Here is a 17957-nt window from a genome sequence, read left to right on the forward strand (position 1 = left end):
TTGGGTAATTTTTTCCCTCTGAATTCTCTGAGTTCTTGACTTCATATGATCTCCATCATGTGTCATTCTAAAATTGATTTTGGGTGACTTATTACATATGTATATCTTCCTCTTTTAGAGCACAAGCCAATTCTATCTTGTATTTATGTTGGACTATAAGGAGTTAGATTGAATGGAATCTGTCATCTCCATGTAGACATGAACTATATCTGAGTCATTCATCTCCTACTACCCAACACCAAGCTCAGCGTCTACAACATAGTGAAGGCACAATATGTTTATATTTACATGAAATAAAGCTGAATATATTTCTTGCTTTGAACTTACACATAGCAGGGGTACCTATGCATGGAACGACTGAATGAACAAATACTCTTATTTTCCTGATAGCTCTCAGAGAATTAGTTCTCCCATGATCTCTTCTAAGACAAGATGTATCAAGGAATTGACTATAGCTGCACCCCAGGAATTACTTCATTTTAATTCACTCAGCTGTTCACTGAGTACCTACTATGTGCCAGATACTACACTAAGCACAGGGTGACCAAGACACATTGGGCTTCTTCCCATGAGATTACAGGCAACACCTCAAGGGTTCTTGAGAGCCTGGTACTGTCCGCGTTGAGACAGACCTTCCACAGGAACAAAATAAACTCAACTAGACCTTTGGCAGGAGATGAACTCAACCAGGCCTGTGATGTACTCAGTGTAAAATTCTGGTTTGAATGGGAGTGAACCGTCTTGGGTTATTAGTCAGCAATTCTTTCCATTTCAGTGCAGTATTTGTTGTTGGTTAGATTAGGTCACTCTCTCTCCTTTTGAATTTTGACTTTTCACTACTTATTTTTCAGCTCCCAGAGATTTGAGGCTCTACTGAGACCACATAGTGGGGAGTGCAGCAGATCAAAGGGCTAGAAAATGAGCTTTGAGGCACAGTCCTGCCAACCACTCACTGTGGGACCTTGGGCAGGTCCCATCCACTCTCCTGTCAAATAAGCAAGAGTGTGCATCCCCAGTCCTTGACTCTTTGGTTCTAGGGACCTGTGATCCATTGCTAATTTGGCAATATTTCTGCTGAACTTAAATTTGGACTTCATTTTAGACCCATGTCAAGTAGCCAATATTAAGTACAGCCCTCTACTCCCCACAAACTGTTTCTTTCTTTTGCTGTTTGGCTGAAGGGCTGGTGGTACTTTGTGGGTTCCTTCTTCCCATCCCCCAAACAGAAGTTTCCTTACCAACCCAATTAAACTCACAAGTCTTAATCCATAAAATATTTCCATCCAGACACAATAATGAGATTCATATTTGTGGCTTAGTATACCTAAGAAAAGCTCAGATGAAATATGACTAGATCCATTGATACATTTAGACCACAAACTGCCCTGGTGTGGTCTGGTTTCAATTTCTGAAATAAAAATTCTGCAGAGCACTTGCTTTCTCTCTCCTCTTTCTTGCCTAGACAGAAAGGAAAATAAAAAGTGGGTCTGACCAAGTGGCAACAATATAGGTTCTTGTAAAATTCTGGAAAATTGCTCCAAATGTAAATTTCAGTTCATTTCCTAATGGAACAATGACCTCCTCTGGCCTTCATCCAGAATTTCAGGAATCTAGTTGACTCTACTGGAAGTAGGTTCCTGAGCTCTTGAGCCAAAGCAAAGAGATTAGAGCTTTGTCTAGAAGGGATGGGTTACAGACTGACTCATGATTCAATGTTATATAAGAGACCTTCTAAAAAGGGCTCTGGGACATGATGACCCCTGTGAAACTGTTGTTAGCCACCCAATGCCAGAGATGTAGCCTTGTAAGACTTTGAAAATTCTTAAGGAGGCACTGGGATGGGATAGAGAAGAACATAGCCTTTAGAGCAGAAAAACTGGAGATCAAACTGCTTACCTGCTGGGGAGCCTTGGACTAAAACCTATAACGTTTCTGAATGGTGGCTTCTTCAGCTATAAAATCAGGATCTTTCCAGGGTTGTTGGAGACAGTGACTAGAATAATAGAGTTATGAATGCTACCTAAATGTTAGTATCTGTTCTGCTTTTCTCTTCTCTTCCTCTGTGGCTTCCCTTATTAGGGAGCTCTTCAGCATCAGACATAATAAAAAATAGTAATATTATAGAGGTGGTTCAAACATCGACTGAGAGGTTGAACTGGTTTGGGACACAGCTGAGTTTTAGCTTACTTGTCAACCTCAGTCAGCTGATATGGCCACCTGGCACCATGGCCTCGTCTGGACTCAGGGGTAAAAGTGTTGCGATGGCTTAGTAATGAACTCCACGGGTCGTGAAGTGAGAGAGCATTGATATGTGTGCTAAATATTTGGCATAGCAAGACTAGATGGCTTTGGCAATCTTTTCTGAGCCAATGTGCTGATATTTGAATGAATGGAATGCCGATTGAGACCTGAGACAGAGGGAACCAGATGGAGTGTCTGATGATATAAAGGCCGGTATGAATCAAGTGCAATAAAACTTGATGCATTTTGATAGAAGTTGACTCCTGAAATGAAACTATGCTTCTAAAATTGGAAGCAGGACACTGGACTCTCAGGGAAAACTAGCACTGCTCTGGCAATTAATTTGTGTGATACTCACACAAGGGAATATACTTTCATTGTCTGTTCTCTCTTTCTCAAATGGGCCCATTTCTGTGCTTCAACAGGAGCTAATACCGACTGAACACACCTGTGCCAGGAATCGTGCTGCCTGTCTTACTTGGGTTATTTTGTTGAATCCTCTCCAAGGCCTATGAAGTAGTTACCTTTGTTTGTTTGTTTGTTTGTTTATTTTTCATTTAGGGATGAGGAAACTGAGGTTCACACCGCTCCAGCTCACAGGGCTAGAAAGGGGCAGCAGGGATTTACTTCAGAGGGACAGACTCATGTGTTAGAGAGCCCATTCCTAACCCTCAGCTTTGCTGCCATCTTTGACTGATGTCAAAGTGTGGTCTGCACAGCAAAGCAAAAAGGCAAACTTCAAAAGGACCCAGTGGTCAGGGTCCAGGGTAACTATTGACAATAAAAGACCTTTACTTCCAGAGAGAGTTGGAGAAGCTGCGCATGAGCCTGAAAAATAGACATTTTTAACCCCTGACTTGGGTTTAATTAGCTGTATAACTTTAGGTAGCATTTTGTAAAATGTAATCTACAACATGTTGGCAGGTATTAATACGAGGGAAAAAAAATTTCCTCGTTAAACATGTTTGGAAAATGCTATTTTAAACCAAATGTTATTTTAAACCAAACAAATTATACAGCTTTGTTTACTTCAGGGTTTTCCAGGGTCTTTAATGGGTTTGTGTTCATGGGAAATCTCCAAGAGGGGGAGAGTTTATAGTGTTTTCCAAACCCACTTGATTATTTTGTGTTTGAAGTATGTCACAGGATTCGGTTTGGTGGTACACAATGGGGAAAGTGCAGATTTGGAACAAATCTACACCCTCCTCCTTCCATCTCCTTACACGTTAGATGGGAGTCATGATGATATTCAATCATGGCCAGTCTCTGAGTGCAAGGCTTGTGGACGGAGACTCTCCACCAACGTAAACTGTGAGTGAGGCAGACAGTGTCACACGTATTCTCTGACTGGAACTTTACAGATGCCCTTTTTATTTTAAGATTTATTTATTTATTTGAAAGAGATCATGAGCAGGAGAGGCAAAGGGAGAGGGAGAGTGAATGTCAAGCAGACTCAGTGCTGAGTGGGGCTCAATCTCATGACCCTAACATCACAACCTGAGCCAAAACCAAGAGTCAGATGCTTAACCAACTGCGCCACTCAGGGGTCGCAGCAGATGCCCTTTGATGGTGATGGCAACCTTAGCCGTTAGGAAGTGCTGTTCCTATTTTACTGTTATGAGAGCTGAAGGCTTCAGAAGGTGAAATAGCTTGCCCAGCCAGTAATTATGTTATTTAGAATTAAGAACTCAGTCTTATAATTCCAAATCCTACGCTCTTTCTGCTATACCAAGTTATCTTTTTAAGTAAGATTCACTTTATCTTAAGTTTAAACAATATTTATGCAACAAATATCACAGGGATACACAATATCACTCATGTAAGTGGAATTGTTGGATCCCTAAAATGGGGCCCCTTAGGAGGGCGGGGCTGGGGAGCCGGAGTGCATATGGCCATTTTATGTACAGTTTTGAACTTGAGGGGAGGCACGGAGCCAAATGTGCTATAATATCTATGTCTCAGGCAAATCTTTAAAGCCCCTGGAAACAGCCTACTCTCTTTGAGTCTGGTCTGGAGAGAAAGTGAGTAAGTGAGAGGAAGATAAAGTGAGAAGTAGCAGACAGAGGAGCTTAAGAAACCTCTCCTTTCTGGAAAACTGGCCCTCATGCTATGTATGACAAAAAAAAAAAAAAAAAAAAAAAAAAGAGTACTGTTTCCAAGAAATCAGTCAAGGCATGAGAGTCTTGCAGAGGGTCTAGAAATTACAACTTTCATTTTTAAAAGAATGGACTTTCATGAACAAATAAGCAAATAGAGAAAATTGTGGAGGGGGGGGAGTCCTTTCTGGACAACAGCATTTAATTCAGCATATGACAGGGAAGTCAACAAATTTAGCCTGGGAGAGATAAAAGATAGAGGAGGTTCCAGGGGAAATCGAGGGTGAATCATAAAAATGAATAACTCTTCTGTCATTCTTTGAAGTTTCTTTCAGTATTATGTTTTTGGAGGGGGACTTACTAGATGAGCCTTTATTTCTGTTTCAATTGCGTCATGTGTAAATATAATAATATACACCTTGCTAGGTTGTGGTGATTGAAAATTAGGTATCTAAAGTTAACACACTGGCAGGAGTCCGTATTATTTCTAAGTGACCAGACAGTAAATACTTTAGGTTTTGCAGCTAGATGATCTATGTCACAAAGACTCAACTATACAACTGCAGAAAAAGTAGCCATGGTCATGGCATAAAGGAATGAGCATGGCTGTGTTCCAATAAAACTTTATTTATAAAAATAGGCTGCCACCTGGTGGCTTCCTGATGGTTGCTGGACTATAGTTGTAAAACCAAATACAGAGTGAACTGGACAAGAAGGAAACTAACCTTTTGTTGAGAGCCTTCTATATATCTGTTTTGTGCCATGCCTTATGCTAGAAGCTTTTTATACATGCTATCATTTATCTTGTCATTTGTCATGGCAACCTGGTGAGACAGGTATTATTATGCACATCTGAAAGTTAAATTGAGACTCAGGGAGATTCAGTGACTGGTTTAGATGGACAGCCGGCATTTGGACCCTAACTTGTGACTCTAAAATGCGTGCTCTCAATTACTACCCAGGCTGATTCATCAAGCAACTTCCTGTTTATATAAGGTGAAAAAAAATTTTTTTAAAAGATTTTATTTATTTATTTGACAGACATCACAAATAGGCAGAGATATATGGTGAAAATTTAAATCAGTGCTGCTCGGTAAAGAGAGAGATCAGAGCCTGAGCAGACACCTCACCTTCCATTTCCTAGATCTTTAGCAGCAATCTGGTGGCTGTCTGTGTGTAAGCACCGAAATATTTGACCTCTTTCTCCCAGAGCCTCTGGCTGGACCTCAAGTTTTGTACACTTCCCCTTTGGAGAATGCTTAAGCCAAGGTGTACTGTTTGCAAACACTTATTAGTTTTTAGGCAGTTGTTGGCAAGTTTCCTTTGGCCTGAGATGGGATTCCAGAGTCTGCTGAAGCCTGGCTGTGCTCATCGATCATCTCAGCCAAAAAGAGCTGCTAATTAGGGTGACACCCCACTTTACCTCTAGAGTTAGGTTTTCTTGCTCTGGGCATTCCTGTTTCAGCCCGAGTGGTTTGCTGGGCTTTTACCATAGGTCTAGATGAGTGAGAGCAAATTTATAGTCCTTTTAAAAATCTATGAAGCCTTGTGCTCTAGTGCAGAATTTACCAGAATACATTCCAGAATGTTTTTAGGTACATGTCCTGTGGAAAATGGCATTTGTGGTCAAGTAACTTGGGGGATATAGGTTAAACAAAGCTGAGTAGGTTCCTGCTACAGGATTTTTTAGATCATGTACTCTTCTCCCCCAAATCTTCCACTGGCTTCTAACCACACTTAGAATAAAATCTAAACTCCCAGCAGAGTACCTACAGAGCTCATTACTCTGTTTTATTCAGATCTCTGCTTAATGTCATCTCCATGTCTCACCCTTTGAAAAGGATACCCCACTCAATACCATCTCATTGTCTGTTCCCTTACTATGTTTTCTGTTTCTTCTTGGCAAATACTTGCCTGAAATTGTACTCAAAAGTTTATTTGACGGAGCGCCTGGGTGGCTCAGTGGGTTAAGACTCTGCCTTCGGCTCAGGTCATGATCTCAGGGTCCTGGGATCGAGCCCCGCATCGGGCTCTCTGCTCAGCAGGGAGCCTGCTTCCTCCTCTCTCTCTGCCTGCCTCTCTGCCTACTTGTGATCTCTGTCTGTCAAATAAATAAAATCTTAAAAAAAAAGTTTATTTGATTCCTTATTATCATCTATCTTCTTCCTCCATAATGTAAGCTCCATGAGGAGCTTAAAAGGACCTTGCATGTACTCTTATCTACTTTATCTCCACCTCCAGAATATGAGCTAAGAATTCCCGGGGTGCCTGGGTGGCTCAGTGGGTTAAAGCCTCTGCCTTCAGCTCAGATCATGATCCCGGGGTCCTGGGATCTAGCCTCGCATCGGGCTCTCTGCTCAGCAGTGAGCCTGCTTCCCCCCCTCTCACTCTGCCTGCCTCTCTGCTTACTTGTGATCTCTCTGTCAAATAAATAAATAAAAAATCTTAAAAAAAAAAAAAAAAAAGAATTCCCAAGAATAGGACACAGTGCCAAGGATTCCCCAAACCTCTTTGTCCACAGAACACTTTTACAGTCGCATCTCACAAGAATGTTGCTCCACAGGCCACAGTTTTAGGAACTGCTTGTCTAATGGAGCTTTATTTCCCATGACCATTTCAACAATAGGTAGCAAATATGACAATAAAACATTTATACCCGAGTGTGAGTTTTGTACTAAGCAATGCACTCACCCTTATACCATTTAATCATCACAATAACCTTTTGGAGTAGGTGCTACTATTTTGCCTTTACTATGGATGAAAATGAGGGTAAGAGAAGTTAAGTAACTTGGCCAAGATCATGTTGATAAGAAAAGAACAAGCCCTTGAACCCAGAACTAATGCCAAAGCCATACTCTGAACCATTAGCTGATCCTCTCCTGTGCTGTGAATTTCTCCATGTCCTAAGATAGAGAACTCTTTGTCTCCATTCCTCCTCCCACTGGCTGTAGACTGATCCTTGTTACAACCTCCAGATAACAGGATCTCCTATGACTCAGCCTCAAATCCCCAGACAGGCCTCCTCTGTCCTTGGTACTGGTTTTTCCAAACCCCAGGCAGGGCATGCTTTGATCCAGAAGCCTCCTCTGAAAGTAAGGGTATTCCTTGAAGTCTGTGCCCTGAGATAGTTTCCTGTCCCAGAACAGGGCTGGCTTCCTTCTGTCATAAGTCACGACAGTTGACTACACAGTAGTAGTAGACAGTAGTAGACAGTAGACAGTAGTCTACACAGTTGGAAGCCCAGAGGGCAAGACATGAAAACAACCTCAAGTTTTGGGCTTTCTAAATAAACTCTAGTGAGGAAAGAGAAGTCCAAATCTGGGACACAGTAAGAACTCCTGTCTGTGGTGGAAGGTTAATTTTATTCCAATTGTGCTCAATTTCAGATGAACCAGATATAAATTCTCCTTTCAAGAACTATACTGGCAGGAGGAGACAGCCAGTTCCAGAATGATAAGGGTGATGACAGAAAAAGATACAGGGTAGAATGGGATGACAATAAAAGGACATCTCCTCTATCCGGAGGAGAGAGGTGGTTTTTGAACTGAATTTTGAAAGGAGATTATGAATAGGTAAAAAAAACACAGGGAAGGATATTCTAGGAAAGAGGGAGTGGCATTTTCCAGGGCATAAAAATCATGAAACAGTTGGTGTTGAGAGCAGGGATTACAGCTGAAGTACAAGATGTGTTTGGAGGTTGGAAGCCAGACCATGAAAGAAACTGAATTCTAGGTTGAAGATCTGAATTTTTTCTGTGGCCAGAAGAGAATCATTTGGGAGTCTTTAGGACAGGGAAGGTTTACCTACAACCCAGGTTGAGGGACAGATTGAAAGGAAAGGCTGGTGGAATGGGAGCCACTGGGAAAACTATTGCTATGGTCTATCTGTGAGATGCATGACCTAAACTAGGATGATGAGGGAGGGGTAGGGAGGCAGTGAACTGATTTACTTGTTAAGGCAGTAGAATCCACACGATTTGGAATATGGTGGTGTAGGAAGGAAAAAGTGGAAAGGGAGAAAGAATTAATCCCAAATTTTAGTCTTCATTAATTTGGAATATGGTGGTGTAGGAAGGAAAAAGTGGAAAGGGAGAAAGAATTAATCCCAAATTTTAGTCTTCATTATATCTGCTAAGAGAGGAATAAGGTTGGGAAGGGGAGAAATTGGAGGAGTTTCAGATTTTGTCACTTCAAATGTCCTGCCTTTGAATGAAATATATTTGAAGTCACTGCCTTGGACAATACTATCCTGAGATATTCAAGAGGAATGATGGTTCCCCAGTGAACTAGGACATCTAATGCAAAACACCTGGCTCCATCTTATACATGGAGGGAAAGCATAAATAAGACGCAGTCCACTCTAGTGGCTATCATAATTGTTGACTGCCAATCAACAGAAGTGCAGGTGGCTTGGGTGAACTTGTTATTGATAAGAAGTTGTCAGAAATAGTTGACATTGGAGTGCTGGAATGGCAGAGAAGCTCTGAGATGGGCCCCAGTGATACTGCCCCTCCTGTTCAGATCTTTGTGCAATTCTCTTCCCTTGAGTGTGGGATGGCCTAGTGGCTTATTTCTAACCAAAAAAAATATGGCTAAGGTGATGGGTATCACTTCCACAATTAAGCTGTACAAGACGTCTGTTTGTTTGCAGGCTCTCTCCCCCCCGCCCTCTCTCTCTCGTTGGCTTTGAAGAAACAAATGGCCATGTTGGAGAAGTCCATGCGGCAAGGAACTCAGGGTGATCTTGGGCCAAAAGACCTCAAGAAACTGACTATAGCCAACAACCATGCACGTGAGCCTGGAAGCTAATAATTCCCCAGTTGGCCCTTCAGATGAGACCCCAATTCTGGCCAACACTGTGAGTGTAGCCTCAAGAGAGACCATGAAGTAAAATGTCCAGCTAAGTAAGCTATGCTCAGATTCCTGACCTAAAGAAATTTTAAGATAACAAACGGATGTTACTTTAAACCACCAAACTTCATGGCAATTTATTACGCAGCAAGAGATAACAAATACAGTGGCCTCTTGCCTCAACCCATATGTGCTAAAGCTGTTCAGAGAATAAGACTCCGATAATTTTCCCTTTTAAAATAATATATTAACTCTGACATTTTTTTATATTGTCCCTGGCTTCCAAGAGCAAGCGTCAGAAGACTTCGGACCGAGACCTGACCCTGTTGTCAACTGGCGTGAAATCTTAGAGGGACTTTTCCCTCTTCTGAATCTCAGTTTCACTATCATCCAAATAAGGGGAGTTAAACCAGGCCCGCAATTTACAGAAACTTTATTATTATTATTTTTTGCCACAGAACTCTTTGACCAAAGGACATTTCATGAGGAAGCTCTGTGCACAAAACAGATAAAAGTGAAGGGCTTAAGTTAAAATCAGATTGAGTAGAGCCCCTGCTTGGCCTCCCCATCTCTCCACGCAGCCCCCAAATCACCTTGGAGGTGGAGCCCCGGCTTAGAGGCTGCTGATGAGCCCTTTTAATGTCAACATCCTCTAGGTTCTCCAGAAAAATTTTTTAACAAACCACCTGTGATTTAGAACACTCTCTAAGTGAAAACACTCTACTGTGACATCTCTACATCAAGCCACCTCCGTGTGACCATCCCAGGACCCAGGGCTGGAGTTTCCCAGAGAGCAGCTTGCTTCCCTTGGGGGCAGCACCAAAGGTGCCAGTGCCCAGCATGAGATGATTTTTACTTCCCAGAGTTCCCTAGCAGGTGGGTTCTTTCCCGCTCCTTGTGTACCTGCTTCTCCCAGACTGTTTCTTCCCTAACCAGAAAGTTGTGGCTTTCTTGTCTGGATGTATCCCCATGCTTTCTTGGTGTTGCTGTTGTTGCTGTTATTTTGTATCCTGGTGCCTAGACTGGATGCAATGTTTGGGAGAGAATCTGGCTGGCTGAGAGCCCAGGGCTGCTTTGGGCTCCCTTGTTCTGGTTGTGGTGTGTCACTTCTGCAGGGAGGCCACGTGTTCCTGCTGGACCACATGCCTAGAAAGTTCCCCAGTGCACTGCTACGAGCCAGGAGGTCCTTATGCTGCACATGTAGGCTTAGAGCTCTGAAAAGAAATATACTGACTTGCGCTCAATATTCAGTCCCTGCCATCTTTCTTTCTGCCAAGTATGGTTTTGACTCTGAACATACCCCTGGATGATAAAAATTTGAGTTCTCCTCCTCCTCCCACGGATCCCCTGGCCTGAAGTCCAACACTGGCAATTCTCTTATCAGTTAAGCATTGCTCTCTCTACAGAACTGCCCTTTAAAAATGTAAATATTCCCCTGGAGAGTAACCTGCTGTCTTTAATTTCCTTCTTTTCTGAAAAAGGGAAGAAAACCCAAGGGCTGAGGGGCACAGTGAAAGTATAGTTGTGGGAGCTTTCCACTCTCCACGTTGTGCAAATGACAACCATTCTAGCCTCAGTTTACCCACCTGTAAGGTTATCTATGGTTGCTGGGACAATCTAAGAGTGAGGCATGGGAAAGTCATTTTATATGTTTATAAATTTATGTGCATCCTACTTTGTCAAAAACTGACCCAACAGAGAAAAATGCTTCAAAAGCCATGGAACATAGTTCAGAAGCGAGGCAATGCTGTGCCATTGTTCCATTTCCTTTGGGACGGCACAGAGTTTCTTCAATAATAACTTACTGGGGACCTGGTACCTGTCAGCAGGTGGCGAGGCTTTGGGGAAAATGAGCAAGACACAGTTGCTGCCTCTCTGATGACCTTGACGTCAGGGGTGTGCAGTTAGGTGGGGCAGGGGAGGGGATTATCAAAGTATTTACAACGCACAGAGGTCAGTCAGGGAAGCAGAGAGTTCTGAGGGAACCAGGAGAGTGGTAGCTGAGCCAGCCTGCGGGCTAAGCATGGCTTCACGAGGCTGCACTTGCTTCTGTGTGTGCACCTGCTTCAGGTCTCAGGCTGGTGAGGGGCCCCAGGTGTGGATCAGCTTTCACCCTGGGCTGCTTAGAGTCCAGTAGAAGAAACACATTGCATCAGGAATCATACACTAATTATTTCATTACAGTTTCCACAGGAAGTGAAACCAGAAGGAGCAAGTCAGAGATACCGCCAGTGGCTGCCCCGCTGAAGAGAACACTGGGGTTCTCATTGTCTTTTCATTCTCTCTTAGAGAGGGTGTCCAGCCCTCTCTGTTACCAGAAAATGAATAGAATTAAGGTGTCAAGCTTGACGTGCATATCCTAATGATTTTTTTAAAAATTTATTTAACAGACAGAGATCACAAGTAGGCAGAGAGGCAGGCAGAGAGAGAGGGGGGAAGCAGGCTCCCTGCTGAGCAGAGAGCCCGATGTGGGGCTCCATCCCAGGACCCTGGGATCATGACCTGAGCCGAAGGCAGAGGCTTTAACCCACTGAGCCACCCAGGTGCCCCCTATCCTAATGGTTTTAAGTATGTGTTCAGGACTCGGAGCTGGGTTTGAGTTCTGGCTCTGATATATACTATCTGTGTGGAAGCTACTTAAACTTTTTCAGCTTCAGGATCCCCATGTTTGAACAGGGGGTGGTTACACTGGCTGGATGGTTGATGACTCAAAGGCAAAATGCCTGTAGAGTTGTTAGGAAATGTTAGCTATTACAATCACCCCCACACCCCAGTTAGAAGCCCTTCTTGGACCTGTTCACGCAGGAGTTCATAGCAGCCAACTCACCTCCTCCAGGGCAAGAATTAGCCACTGGTTTGCTCTGAGGCAAAGCTGTCAACTTTCAGAGCTTACAAAATCTCTCCCGCTCTTGACGCAGGGTGTTTGGGGGGTGGGAGTGGGTGTCAAAGGACCAGCCAAAACTATTCAAGTTACCATGGCTACAGAATTAAGAACCTGTGAATTTCAGGAAATTGCAAAAAATCTGAAACAACTTGGCATGATTTTTTTTTTTCACTTCCACTCACAAAGAGACTAGAAATGCATGTGGAAGGACATTAACTCACACAGTTTGCTTTCAGTGTGGGCATTTTGCTCGTAACCCTTCACGGAGGGTCAAAGGATACACTGACAGTGCTCAGTGAGGTTATGACTAAGTAGAGGCCAGAGATATGACACAAGGCAGAAGGAAACAGAAAAACAATTCTAGGCTTGAGGCATTACTGAAAGAAAAGTCTGGTCACCAGGGTTGGAAACAGGTAGGCACACAGACTATTCCCCTCTACCCAGAAGTCGCGCGGTACATGCAGCCCTTTATTGACAGGTAAGGCTTTTGGTCGGGATGGGGTTATTGCCTGGAGATGGCAGGAGTTTGATGGGGTTTTCCCTGTTGGAAGGGAGCCTTCGTCTCATGTTTCCCACATGTTGGAGATGTTCAGATTGGCCGGGTTTCGATTCACGGGAATCCCCTGTGATCTTTTCAAGTCGAGAAGTAATTGAACCATCACCCTCATCTCTAGGACTTCAGGGGAATTTGTGGCTTGGAGCCTACAACCCTTTATTTCCCGATCGTCTTGAGATTCACTGCCCCAAGGCTGGGCACACTGATCTCACTCTGTCCCCACATCAGCCCTTTTACACCAGGTGCTCGGCTCAGCTGGCTCTCAGAGAGGGTGCGGGGCAGGTGCGGTCCTGCTTCTCCAAGCAGGGCTCCAGCTTGCAGAGCACAGCAAAGTATGTGCCTCCTTTCCTGGGAAGAAAACCAACAGTAATGACCCGACTGCTACCTTTAGTGTCATTCTTCTCTCTCTCTCGGGGCTGAAATTCGAACTTTTCTGTTTCCAGGCAGAGAACTGCACCACTATAAGCTGACCTTTTCTGGGCACCATGAAAAATGATATATGCAGGGCTATTCTGTAAAGTCAATAGATACCAATGCCAGCCGGGGCTTCTCTACCATCTGGCCAATGACTGAAAGCGATCATTCAAGGTTCCATAAGGGGTCAGCCCTGCCTGACGTCAGGAAGCAATGAAGCACCGTGGAAAGAAGAGTAGAGTTTTAGAGCATGTGGGTTCAAAGCCAACTCTGCTCCTGACTTATGGAAAACCCTCATGTGAACCACTTAACTTGTTCGGGTTTTCACTCTCTGTCCATAAAATAGAGGGAGTGATTTATAACTTGCAGTGTTACACTGAGAATTAGATAAGGAATGACAAACTCTATCACACAGTTAGCCCTCAATGTTAATTACTGTGTGTATGTGTTTTATCCTCACCACAAGGAGCTGTGTATCTGGGGTGAGCTGAATGTCTGGTACTTTCCAAACTAAAGTGACTTCAATGTGGAGAGACTTGTGCTTTATACCAGCTAGATAGCTTTGCTTTCCTTGTAAGAAAACGTGGCTGTATTTCTACAGAAACCCAGGGGAAGAGCAGAATAGGTGTTTTTAGTTCATCGTGAGCATCAGAAGGGGGAGACTTAAGGGGGACATGTTTTTCATTCTGTCAGCTTGAATTCCCTTCCCAAATTCCATTCTGGTTATATGATCAGGCTACTGCTGTATTTATGGGTGGCCACAGTCTGGCTGGAGCGTAGATTTAGTCAGAAAGGAAGTTTTTTCCCCTTCTAAAGACAGTGAGCGCAAGAAGCAGCAGCATTCAGAAGGCACACGGTGAAATGTGTTTCTGATTTGGGGGTCACCGGGACGTGGGTCTGAAAAGTGGCTCCATCACCCTGCATTCTAGGATCTGGAAAAATTGTTCATCCTCTCTACTCTTCAACTTACGTCTTTATCCAATAAGCGTGGTCCATTTCTCAGAGACGCAGTGTGGATGTTTCGTGAGATGATGTGCACAAGGGGGGCATAGAATAGACTAGGCTCTCCATGTATTTTGGCTACTGGTATCATTAAAATAAATTAAAATCAGCATCCCTTGTTAAGGCTTTTATGTTTCCTGTATTCTTGTCTACGGTCCTACTCGGGGAATCGTATTGATTCCTGTTCCAGTTGGGGACTCGAAGGGGCAAACTGCAATGCAAAACGGCAGCCTGAATGTGCACTGCCTTGTTTCATGATTTTTAACTGCATTTTGTGTCATTCAAGGTTCTGGGGAAATGTCCCAAAGGGCTGAGAACAATGGGGTGAGTTTCAGACCCTCCACTCCCACGTCAGCCAAAGCAGCCCCACATTTACATTCATATTGGAGTTCTGCCATCAATTTCATTTAATGAATGTTTCCACAGCTAAATAGAAGTTTGAAAACCACTGTCTGAGAACACGAATTTCAGATAAGTCCTTATAAACTGAGAAGCAAGAAAACTAAGAAAAACCTCCATTTATTGAGCCCCTACTACGTGTCAGGTACCGAATCTGCCATATATTATCTCATTTGGCCGTCACAAGAGCCCAGAGAGATACAGATCGTCACCCTCTTTGTATGGACAACAAAACTGAGGGCTGGAAGATCAGTAACTTCTTTGGGGGGAGGAGACAAGCAGTTAGTAGAAGATGAGATAGGGAAGCTAGGGTTTTTCAAACAAAGCACAGAGAAAAAAAATCTTTAAAGACTGTAGAGTTGGTAATACCCCTTTTAATCCTTATCCGATTCACACTGTTCTGAGCAAACCAGAGAATATTCATACCATGCACGCATTTCTTCCCCCAAACGCCATCACCCACCTGAAACACGTATGGTCAAAGCACAGTCACCTCTATTGCAATGGGCCCCGATGCACACAATGCCAGCAAATTTCCCCCAGATTTCTTTAGTGCTGAACAAACCTCCCCCAGTCCTCCATCGGGCTGACCATATCCGAAGGGCAAGGCAGAAAGCTGGCTGGGGTGGGTAGCAGGTTTTATTTCTAAAGCACATATGGGAAAGCTTCATAAAAAGTGGTGGTGGGGGGAGTCCACAAAACATGAAAAAGAGGCATTCATTCTTCAAGTGGGGCTCCCTGTCCTGCTCTCACTAGGGACGGAGAGCATTTCCAAGGAGGACCCCCCACCCCCGCAGCATCCTACTTTGTAGCGGACAGCTTTCGAATCTGCAAACGCCCAAACTCAAAATCTTGTGCATTCTGGAGTCAGAACCTGACATATACATCCAGCCCTGGGCTGTTCCCTTTCTCCTAACCTGTGCCAAAACAACCTCCTGCTTGTGAAATATAGCCAAGTCTCCAACCCGCCAGCCCAGTGAGACGCCCTCAGACCAGGGAGATGAAAAGAAGGGGGTTCGGGGTAGGGAGTGAGGAACACATGAGAAACAATCCAAGATTGCCTAAATGCCTCTTTTAACTTCCAAGGTGATGGCAGTGTTTGACAAATGACAGTGATTTTTCCAAACTTCCGGTTACTGAGCACTTACTCTCCCAAATGCTTTATGCTCCATTTCCTTCTCATAATGACAACAGAAGTTATTGTCCCCATTTTAGGTAAGTGGACACTGAGGCCCACAGAGGTTGCAGATTCTCATCATGGTAACATCTTTGATAGTGGTGGTGGGGACACCAAAATGACTGATGCCTGGCTTCGAAACTCGAGCTCCTAATCCCCTTGTAACACTGAAGAGAGAGAGGAGCCCCTGTGCCCTTCTCAGAGTCTGCCAGGTAGATCTTCCCAGCCAGGGGGCAAGGGGTTTCTCAGGGCTTTCTGTGATGAGGGGTGAGGAGGGGGAGGTGATTCTAGAAAGATGCAGGGTACCACTGGCTCTAAGCACCCCAAGACATGCACAGGTACCCAGCCAGAGGATCAGTGAATCAGGAGATACCCACGGGGAGTCCCCCTGCCCTTCAGCATGGAAGTTGGGGTCCCCCCTCCCACCTAGTACTCTAGCTGCTCATCTGGCCCTTGGACTTGCCTCCTCCCTTCTGTTCTCCAGCCCTCCTCCCTCTCTCTGTCTAACCACAGGGAGGATGTCGTGGAATGAGGGATGGATACAAAACTTTTGTACACTGCAAGGTGAGCGTCCTTTAGAGATAAAATTTTATTGTTCTATCATCCTCTATCAGCCTTCCCTTAACCTATCCCAGAGCAAGACCACAACGATCTCCACCTTCAAATTCTACCAGTCTCCCCTGCAGACCAAAATAATCACAGGTGAATCAGCCAGGCAGGGAGTTACGAGCAGATTCCCACTTTTCTTCAGGAGGACGCAGAGATTAAAAACTTTACAGAAAGTTCCTTCCACGTGCGACTGCTCATAAAACTCAAACAACCCCTCCAAACCTCCAAGTCCGGAAGGGGTAAGCAGAAGACAGTCAAGGTGCATCTGATCATAACAAATACACCGTTTTGCCAACGGCGAAGACACGGAGGAAGTTTTATAATGATGAGCCCACCGCTCCTCTGGCACCAAGAATGCAAACAGTGCGCCATAACGATCTTTGGTGATGGGGGTGAAACACACTTACCTCTCCGGAGTTGGGAAGGACCTAGATCCTTGAATGAACCAGCTCCATGGAGTCAGTGCCTGGCTGTGAGCAGCGGGGCTCCCACATGAGCTGCCCCCGGCGTCACCCGCAGCCGCACAGTCTTTGTGCGAAGAGAGGCCGGTGTGAGTCTGCGCTCGCGGGAGAGCAGTGACAGTAGGCAGGCTGTGGCCAGCGCAGCCAGCTTTGGCTGGCTTATATAGCAGCTCCTGCCTCTGTAATGGGACGCCTCGCCTCCAGACATCCTTTCCTACTTTTTCAGTTGGTGAATTAAAGGAACAGCCCTCCCAGCGGAACAGGGTTAACTCATGAAAGACGCACTCACTCCCTGCTCCCTGCCAGGAAAAGAACCCATTTGCATACAATTTATGGCAAAAGTAGGAATTCCAGCTTCCCTCCTCTGCCTCCTCCCCTTCTCCACCCCCAACCCAGACCCAGAGCAGCTGTAAGCTAGGTGTGATTTTTGCTTGGCTCCCCAAACGGATTTTCTCATTGTGAGACAGAAGCCCAGGGAATGAGAGGGCGCAGGACCGGCAGCTCTGGTTCTGCTGCTCAGGCGGGCTGGAAACTCCACCGCCACCCTGGGCTCCCGGCGCGCCGGGGCTCTGCTCCACAGCTGCTCAGTGGCACCTCCAAAAGGAAAGGGGCTGAGCCCAGTTCCTGGAAAGAGGACCTAAAACCCTGCAGAAGCCTGGGGTGGTTGGGTTTCTCTGGGCCAGCAGAGAGATAACCCAGGATTAGCTGTCAGCAGCAGGGCAGTGCAGGGAGCAGCAGATCTGCCCAGCTGGTCTTCTGGGCGGAGGGAGCCGTGCCCAGCTGCCCAGAGGCTTCACCCTCCCAGCACCCCCCCCCAACCCCCGGTCCTACGAGGGGCAGCTTTGTGGACAATGCCCGTGTTCTGTGAGTGGGCCGGTCTTCTAAGTAGCACCTCCTGGGGAAAACCTTTCTGAAGTTTTCTTCTTAGTGCGGCAAAGTGTCCAGCACAAAGAAAAAAAAAAAGGTTAACAACTTAATCTTTGAGACATAAACTGAGCTTTTGCTCTCCAGCGTGCTGTGGATTCTTTCCAAGCTCTGAGTCATCAGTTCGATCGGTGGTTAGCATGCACTGAGGATCCGCAGGGCACACACAGGCATCCAAGGCAGTCGGGAAGCCTCGAGGGCACGGCACCCACGTTTCAGCTTGTCACAATGCACAGCAGTTTTGTGATAGTGGAGGGAGTCATGGAACCTGCGGCTATGGTCGGACCCACCCTTATTAAGTCTATAGTAGGTGCTCTGCGAGGCACTTTATAGATATTATTTCA

At 45.0% G+C, this 17957-nt stretch overlaps 1 protein-coding gene across 1 annotated transcript in view; it reads right to left on the reverse strand.

Moving 5' to 3' along the window:
- Positions 1 to 16691, reverse strand: part of LOC111146196 (tenascin C) — a 110180-nt gene extending 93489 nt beyond the window's left edge. Inside the window, exon 1 of the mRNA XM_022501635.1 lies at positions 16636 to 16691. The gene's annotated coding sequence lies outside the window, so the exon portion shown is untranslated. The remainder of the gene's footprint in view (positions 1 to 16635) is intronic.
- Positions 16692 to 17957: the final 1266 nt, after the last annotated feature.

This window comes from Enhydra lutris, unplaced genomic scaffold (genome assembly GCF_002288905.1).
Source record: "Enhydra lutris kenyoni isolate GAN:26980312 unplaced genomic scaffold, ASM228890v2 scaffoldscaffold13, whole genome shotgun sequence".
NCBI classification, from domain to species: Eukaryota; Metazoa; Chordata; class Mammalia; order Carnivora; family Mustelidae; genus Enhydra; species Enhydra lutris.